The sequence below is a fragment of the Crocuta crocuta genome, unplaced genomic scaffold, assembly GCF_008692635.1.
Source record: "Crocuta crocuta isolate KB4526 unplaced genomic scaffold, BGI_CrCroc_1.0 scaffold54, whole genome shotgun sequence".
NCBI classification, from domain to species: Eukaryota; Metazoa; Chordata; class Mammalia; order Carnivora; family Hyaenidae; genus Crocuta; species Crocuta crocuta.
The window spans coordinates 2,074,858-2,084,641 of record NW_027530356.1 but is presented as its reverse complement, the minus strand read 5'-3'; positions in this window follow the sequence as shown (position 1 = coordinate 2,084,641).

Below are 9,784 nucleotides of genomic sequence, written 5' to 3'. Positions count from 1 at the left end.
AAACTTAAACATGTCTAAAAGCAGAAAAACATGCTCTTTTATAGTTTTATCCTCTTTGGTGATTCAAGAGACTACACATGAGTCAAAAAAAGTCCTTTATATATTTTTTTGATTGAATTAAATTAATGCCAACCATAGTTGGGGTCAGAGGGAAGTTGTGTTTAGTTTAGATATTTCCCTGATAACAAAGACATGATGAACTCTTTAAAAGTATACAAAATCTTCTAGCTCTGATATTCACATTGATTATTTTGGGAGGTGATATTCATTACATACCAATACAAGTCAAGTATTTGGGGATTGAGTTTTGTTGGCTTTTTATAGTCTTTGTATTAGTTTTCCCTTGTTGCTGCAAAAAATTACCACCAACTTAGTGGCTTAAATCAAGTATAAATTTATTATCATATACTTCTGTAGATCAGAAGCCCAAATCAGTCTCACTGTGCTAAAAATTTATGGTGTTGACATTCCTTCTGGAGACTCCAGGGTACAATCAGATCCTTGCCATTTCCAGTTTCTAGATTCTGTCCACATTCCTTGGATCCTTGTCCCACATCATATCACCTTTTCTACTTCTGTTTTCATCATTGCATGGCCTTGTCTCTGACTTTGGCCCTCCTGACTCTTTCTTATAACACCTCTTGTGGTTACAATGGGCCACTCAAATAACCCTGGATTATCTCCCATTTTGAAACCCTTAACTTAATCACATCTCCAAGTTCCTTTTGCCATACTATGTAACATGTTCGTGGGTTCCAGGATTAGGATGTGGACATCTTCGATGGCCATTCTTTATCCTACCACATTCTTCAGGTTTATTTTGTTTTTATCTTTGTTAGTTTGTGGGTTTCCCTACTAAGACTTATATATAAAAATCATGAAATAATTTACTAAATTAACTAAAACCTATATTACCAAATAAGGATAATACCAACTTTATCAATGAAATAAAGTTATACAAATCAACATTAATTTATTGTAATATAGATTACAAAAATGGAAGTGACAACTATTTGAGTGATATGTAAAATTTAAACATTCTTGATTCCTAGGGTTACTTAGCAGAATGTACATGGTTTTTCTTTGTCCTCACATACCTCACATTTGTTTTACATACCTACCTATCTCTTCTCTTTGTATATTATTATTTCATAATTTTAAACATGCTTGTCCATACTACGCAAGGATGAGGTTTAAGAAGTCTTAGGCTGTTAGACTAGAAAGGGAATAAGGGTTACAATCTTCTCTCTATGACCTTTTGTAATTTATAAGTCCAAATGGACTGAACAACACTGAATAATTAATTCATGCTGTGTTTAAGCCCCTATGCTTGCATGTTTTACACCCTAATTATTATGAATTCCTTCCTTGTGCAAATCTTTGATTCCCCAACCTAAATCAGGTTAATACAGACTCATATGCTCCAATTATGGTGATATCTTTCTCTTAACCTTGGCAGAAGGAGCATTATAGTAGGTCAAAAAGTATCTTTGAGTTTCATTGAGAAATTAACCCATAAGGGAATTGTGTTCATGGTTGTAGTGTTAATTAGTTTCACCATGAACATATTTTGTGGCTTATTTAACATTCAGATGCTCTCTGCATTTAAATAAAAATATATGCCCTAATATGCTAAAACCAGTCAAATGTGATTTTTATTTAATGATTTTTTTTTCCTTGTGAATCAAGTAATTAGCACATTCTACATTTTGACTAATTAAGAAAAAAATAACTGTCACCACACCTCAGTGAGCCATGCTGGTGGTGTTTCCCAGTTCCTCAGTTAAACAGAACCTGAAGAGTTACGACAGTTTCTTCCCTACATACTGAAAAGAGAAGGAGGTCAAGAAATTCCTAGAATTGAAACTTGAGATAACTAACCCTTGAAAATATTCTGTCCAAAATCCACGGGCTACAATGAAAAAGAAAAGGCAGATGGTTTGAAATAAGACAAATCAAGCCAAATAGCCTGGTAAATACATACTCTGCATATATTGTACATTTATATGTCAATATAATTACCAAGACAACACCCTACAATGGTTGTGTCCTCTAGAAAGGTTAAATGTATGTGATCAGCACATCTACTAGTCTGATCTCACTTTAGAGGAAAAATTAGAAAAGCTCTCTAATTATATAATGAAAATACAAATTTTCTACATGCCTGGAGTAGTATATATATGCTCTCTTCCACCTCCATAGAAAAGTAACTTTGAAGTAAGATTTCAGAATGAAACTGCTCATAATTTACAAGAATGTCTTCTTAAAAGTTTGAAACAATTTCTATTCTTGCATCTGGTACACAAAAATAACGTTTGAATAAAAAATGTAGAACTGAGCTTCTAGTAAGGCCTCATGAAATTTGAACATGAGGAATAGTAGTGACCACTCTTGTTACATCTTATGTTGTTTTATTTTGTATCTCTCCTTAAAAGGAAACATTGATGGGATTAATTTTCAATAGATTTAGATGACTAGTTTTAAACTGTACTGTCACTGGCTCTGGATATGGCTCAAATTACTCCATTTTATTTTGAATGATTGCTAAAATATCTTTTTATTTTTTATTCCACTAAGACACCAAGGATATTGAGGCTACCATGGTATTTGATTTTAATGAGTGGCAGTAGTTATTGAACAAAATTAGGCATCATATTCTAATTAAAGCTACTAACAAACTTTTGGATAAATTATTGGACTAAAATTTTATTTCCATAGTACTATCAATTCAAAGGTTTTCACCAAAATGTATCAATTTAAAAATGCTTTAAAAAAGACACTTCTTGGGCACCTAAATATGGACAGAAAATAGTTTAGTGTATTTAAGTTAATGCACTAGCATATTTCAAGTACAGTATCACATAAAATTTTAAAAAGCTAAATCAAATTTTAAAACATAATATTATAAATGAAAAAGGAAACAATCACCTTGAATCATAACACTCAGAATAATGACAATATTTTGATGACTTCTTCAATACATTTTATACTAGGTAATCTAGATATTTATAAACAAATTCACCAAGAATAACTGCATATTTTAGATGTATGGCATATATATGCCGTTTCCAACTACTAGATTATAGATGATGCTGTATTAAATATCCTTGTAAACATAGGGATTGATGCTTGTGTGATTAACTCTTGGGTGCATTTCTAGAAGTAAGATTGCTGAGTCAAGCCAAATGCACAGCTTACACTGAGATATACATTGACACACTGCTTCCCAGAAATTGTACAAGTTAACAAATCCATGAGTGGGTGTGAGAATGCCTATTCCTGTCACTTAAGTATTAAGGAACATTTATCTCTTTTTCTATAAAAGAGAAAGAAAATGACATTTCAGTGTTGTTTGAATTTTCATGTATTCCGTTATAAGGAAGCTTGAAGATCTTTTCATATGCTTTTATTCTTATTCCTCCTTATGTGTATTGATTACATTTAAAGCATGACAATTTTCCTATTGCTATGAACTCTGTCATATTTGTTTTAAAAAGTTCTTCATGTGGCAGTGCCTGGGTGGCTCAGTCGGTTAAGTTTCCAACTACAGTTCAGGTCATGATCCCATGGTTTGTGAGTTCAAGCCCCATGTTGGGCTCTGTGCTGACAGCTCAGAGCCTGGAGCCTGCTTCAGATACTGTGTCTCCCTCTCTCTCTCTGCCCCTCCCCTGTCTCATGCTCTGTCTCTTTCTCTCTCAAAAATAATATTGAAATTTTTAAAAAATAAAAAGGGCTTCATGTTCTGTTGTTATACTTACACACTTTTGCCTGTATTATTTAAAAATAATTTTCCAATTTTTGATTTGTCAACAACTTTAAATATTAAATCTTTCTTTTTTATTTCATTCATATGTTTTTAATTTTATGTGGTCAAACTTGGCAGCTCTTTGTATTTCATGATTTGAGGAACATGATTAGAAATAGAATTTATATTCCAAGGGTATAAGAATACTTAACCATGCTTCCTTTTGGTACTTATGCAATTATCTCTTTTACTATAGACATTTGATACAGCATTTATATATTTTGGTGAAAGGAGCAGAGTAAAGCTTTTTTTGGTTTTCTTCCAAAAGTTCAACCAATTGTTTCAATAGCATAGTAAATATTCCACGCTTAAGGGGAAAGAAACTATTTTACATTGTGAAACACTGAAAAAGACCATTCAGTGAGAATGTTTGATTAATCCTTAAACTCTTTACCTTCAAGTAGTACAGACTTGATACCCAATCGTACCAGTAAGAAAATGTTCATTGTCAGTTGCTCATATTTAAAGATATGGTATAGAGTATAAAGTGAAATTCCCTCTTATCTAAATTAAGAATATTTAAAAAGTCAGAGCCAATATCACATCCAACTAGTCAGATAGTTTCTGTAGCAGCAATTTTTCATGAGAACTCTTAACTCATGTTTAGTTTCCTATAGTTACCAATAATGGGTTAACCAGGAATATCAAATCATAGGGCTATTTCTCCTTTTTTTTCCATTACAGTTTTTTGCAACATAGGACCTTGATGTTTTCTGTTTCTTTCCTCCTCTTATTCCCACCCTACTTGTGGACCCCTCTTATTATCCTGAATTTGCCCATCAATAGTCTAATGTGCCATCATATGTAAAGCAGGAAAACAAATATTTGAAAGCTTTTTGTGTCCTCTTCCTTTGTTGGCTCTACTTTTTCCCACTGACTGTTAAAAATAGAACATGTTCCTGGCCACACTCGCAAGCCGTACTACTGCAGATCATATATATTCCAAATATTTCATTTTCTTTCAAAAGGTACTCAACATCAAATGAAACCCCAAAGAATGATATGACCTAACAACTATAGACAAAAGTATCACAAAATTTAAACTAACCTGCCCTAAAACATTGGTGAAGAATTGTTTGGTCAATAGTCCATTTTAGCTGAGATTTGGAAAGATTCAAGGTATTTGTTTGCTTGCATTTTTAAAGCTGAATTAAAGTTTATAACAGATCATAATGAGAACATGACACACGTAGAAAGGAGGCGCACTTGAATGTTTCTGTGACGCTTCTAATTTGGCTATGATGTCAAGTTATATGGGAAATTATAGCAATAAAGATATATGAATAATGGAGAACAGCTAAAGATGCTGCAATATATCACTATTTACTAAAAAAAGGAAACAATTAATGAAAAGTTAATCTCATTATTTTTTCCTTTACTTTGTATATGAAATTTTTACTTGGCAACCAACTTACAAAATGTGTTGTATTGGTTGATGGAGATAAAACAGTGATGAAATCATGGATTCTACCCACAAGACTCTTCCCATCTAATGCTTACATTAATTAAGAGATTAAATACAAACCTCAGTGATAAGCTTTGTTAGGAAATTGTTTAAAATATCATGTTGGGGCACCTGGGTGGCTCAGTCGGTTAAGTATCCGACTTCAGCTTAGGTCATGATCTCACTGTTTGTGGGTTCAAGCCCCGTGTTGGGCTCTGTGCTGACGGCCAGCTCAGAGCCTAGAGCCTGCTTCAGATTCTGTATCTCCCTCTCTCTCTGACCCTCCCCTGCCCACGCTGTCTCTCTCTCAGGAATAAATAAAAAAACATTAAAAAATAAAAAATCATGTTAATGATAATCTATAAAAATAAGACACACAAATAGAAGGCAAGTTAGACTTGACTAGCTTAGCCGGTTACACCAAAACAATGTATAGATGGGAAAGAGGAGAATTATATTATATTACTTATCCATACTCAATATGGATTCAATTCAAATTTCAATTACCTTAAATTATTTTCTAGATCTTTTTAATATGAACTTTTGATTGTACTTTTTCTACCAAACTATTTACATCTGTATTCTTACCAGTTAACCATCTGATCAAGACTGCGTGACCATCATATGACAATTTCTGTTGCATCAAAAGTTAGAAAACTGTAGCTATAAGTATTCTTCATGATGATAGAGGTCAGAGGACTTTACTTATGGCAATTATTTTAAACCATTATCAAGTTGCTTCATAAATCTAGTGGCAAATTCATTTATGATCAATATTTCTAAAAGTCATCTCTCCCATTATTTTGATGTATCGGACATAAAGGAGAGACAATCTTGTGTTTCATGTGTAATAAGAGCCCTCATAGTGAACAATTCCATCTGAAAAATGGTAAAGTAGCATTCTCATGGCTCCTTGATTGCTTACTGCTCATTTATCATGTAGTATTGAAGGGAATGTCATTACACCAAAAAGTACTTGCAGTTAAGAGCCAGCAAATACAAAATGATTCTGTCAGTCTTGCCATTGGTTAACATCTATCTATGAATGGAATACCTTGATATCTGTGGCATTTCTTTACTTCTGCCACTCAGTGCTAAGAGACTAAATATCCAAATAAACAAGCAAAAAGACTGACTGGCTTTCATGGTCTTCTATTTTTCCAAACTTGAATTTCTCATCCCTGAGCTCAAATCACAAGTACAGCACTGAAAGAAATAACCGAGAGAAATTAATTAAGTGACTGTATTTCAATCACGAGATTTTTTTTTCTCTGACATTATGAACTAAAAGAGTGTGGATCAGGCAGTTTGTAACTGACAGCCATGCCGTGAAATTGCAGTGCAGCCTTGATAATTATCCTCTTCATTATTTTTTAATATATATCAAGATAAATATAGCATTTCTTTTCACATTTAATGGCATGCAGTATAATAGGAAGAGGCGAAGAGGCGTGTTTGTCTTACAGTGTTATAGTTAAATGCAGTGACAAAGGAAAGGGTATGACATTAATGATGCACAAACATCAATGCTGTAATCGACATCGATTATGTAATCATTCTGTACAAACTACACAAATCTACACAGTTAAAATAAAACAAGATGCATTTTCTTCACAAAGCTGTAACTGCTGACAATTATCATTAAGAATAAAAACATAATGCTATTAGGGGTGCACAAAATGGTTTACTTCTTGTCTCAACTGTATCAGTTGTCAAATAGTTGGGGTTCAGACCAATGCAAAATGTAATTAATATATTATTGTTTGAAAATAGACTTAACAATTACAGAGTCATTGGCATATTGTATTAGTCCAGTTCCTTAACATATTAGCTTCATTAGATTTCCAATTCTCCTAAGATGATTTCAGTTAAGTTTAACATACAGTATTAATTTCTTTTTACTATTAACAGCAATTACCTTTCCAGGATGAATTCCTTGCTGCTTTTCCTTTCTCTTAAACTTAAAGAGTAAACACTGAAAATTTGGAGACAAAGTTACTAAGGGCCTGTCTGAAACCTCAACATAGCTTCTGCTTGAAATCTCCTCACTTGCCTTTTACCTCAAGGCAACATGTGGGAGCTAAAATAGCCACAGAATGTGTGATTGACACCATTTCTTTTGAACTTGAATCAGATTTAATGATTCAGAGGCTGACTGGAGTGAATGCGAATATTGGGTTAGAACTCATTGCCCCATGACAAGATAAAGTTTTTCATCCTTTTCACAAGTTTGTGTTTGGTAATTTTTTAGATCCCTCACACACAATATATGAACAGGATCAATGATTTTTCTGCATATGACTCAATTGGTTGGGAAAAGGTCCAAGTTCAAGGAAGTATTCTGTACTCTTCCTCTGACAGAATTTTGAGCCCTGTGGATAAGAGAAACAGGCGAGAACTGCCTCCTCATCTGTTTTGTATGTACACATTTGGAAACAAAGACTCTTTTCTGTCCAACTTTACTTAATCATTATAAGGTAAGGGGAGCTGCTGCCTGAGGCCAGAGGAATAGATAGCTTCAAAGATTAACAGCAATGTCCCCTTCTGAGAAAGCAGCAAGGTTTACTCTGAGAAAATAGCCCAAACTTTGAGGGCTGATGTCAACATAGAGCCACTAGGTATCTACTTCACTGGTGGGGCTTTCTATCTTTGCAGGTCCACCAGTGGGTAAGAGTAGCCATGTGCTACCAGTCACACAGTTGAGAGGCTCAGGGAGAATTCAACAAATCCTCAGGGGGCTTTCTCCAGATATGGTGAGTAGAACATAGAAGGGAATAAAGTGCAATGCCATGTACCTGGAGCAGAGGCTGGCCTAAAAAGAAAACACAGGAGACAAATGATTGGCAGTACCACAACTGTGTCAAAGTCAGAGCAGAAACTGCAGATGCAGTCTCCCTGTTGGACTAGCTGAGTTTCCTCCCCCATTAAGCTGCAGATCACTGACCTGGTAATGGACACTCAAGTTCAAATTCGCCAATCCTAGAAGGTAAGTTAGGAGAGATATCTAATAATATTTAAGGTTTTTAAAGAATTACAGGGAATATCCATTCAGGTGAAGTTTTATTAAATATCAAGCACGGATAGGATTTTTTTTTTACTCAAGGATATACAAGAAGAAACAAATATATGCAAGGAAATGATTATGTAACATAAAATTAAAATAGACTATGACTTTAGAAGCCAAAATGAGAATGTTTATTAAGAACATATTATGGGAAACAGAAGTAGTTTTAGAAAAGTATGATGCTTTCTTAATCAAAATATGTGTTTGGCTGGAAGAGAAGAGATGAAAAGAGTTTTTAATATAGCCAATTGATATGAAAAGACTTCCGGGTGTGGTAAAGAAAGAATGAAAGGTGAGTAATACTGTATTATCACAATATGAGATCTGTATTTAAAGCAGGAAGAGGCAGAACTGATATTTCACAAAACTAAATCTTTATTTGGAAGGTATTTTAAGAACTTTTCCTAAACGCAAAGGAAGAGAGACAAGAAACAAAAACAATGACAGGGAGCACAATAGTTTAAGATAGAGTTTGGGGGCTCCTGGGTGACACAGTTAGTTAAACGTTGGACTTGATCTTGGCTCAAGTCACAGCCTCATGATTCATGAGATCGAGCCCTGAGTCAGGCTCTGTGCTGACAGTGCAGGCCTGCTTGAGATTCTCTCTCTTCCTCTCTCTCTGCCCCTCCCTTGTTCGCCAACTCTCTCTTAAAAATAAATAAAGTTTGGATAATCAAGATACAGATAGTTGGAATTTCTAATAAATAATTCTGGACAAATCTAGAAATAGAAATTCAGTTCCAAATTAAAGAAGACTTTCACGAGATTAAAACAAACAACTCTGATGCGTAGATTAATAGTCTGATTGAGCACCCAGTAGTTAGTGAAAGGAGCCTAGAAATGTGCGAGTCAAACTGCTAAATTTTATTGATAACTAGTCTTGTATAACAAACAAGGAAAAATATAAAGGAATAAAAAAGCATCTTGTCTTTAAGATGACCTACAGTTCGCCCTTGATGGTGCCTCCGTACCCCCTTCTTCTCCGGCTTTGCCTTTTTCTGTTGTTTCCTCACCACTGGCTATCCTGCAGAGTGTTAAACAATTAGTTAGGATCCCCCACCACAATCTGTGTCTGGAACAGCCTTCCTTCCCTCAAAAAGCTTATGATAAATTCCTCATTGCCTTCAAGAATTTGCTCAAATCTCACTATACCCAAGAGGCCTACCTTGATACTGTATTTCATTCTACACCTCTGTCTCCTCCCTGACTTCCAGCCAACTCCATACCCTGTTCCTCTGCCTCTTCCTTTTTTTTTTTTTAACCATGGCACTTATCACCTTTAATGTACTATGTATAATGTACACATTGATTGTGTCTTTTGTTTGCTGTTTATCAAAACTGGAATGCAGACTCTACAAGAGCACAAATCATGACTGTTTTCTTCACTGATATCAGTACTTAGAACATTACCTGCCATGGGATAAATACTTAGAAGGGTTTATGTGTGATGTAAATGAATGAATAGCATAAC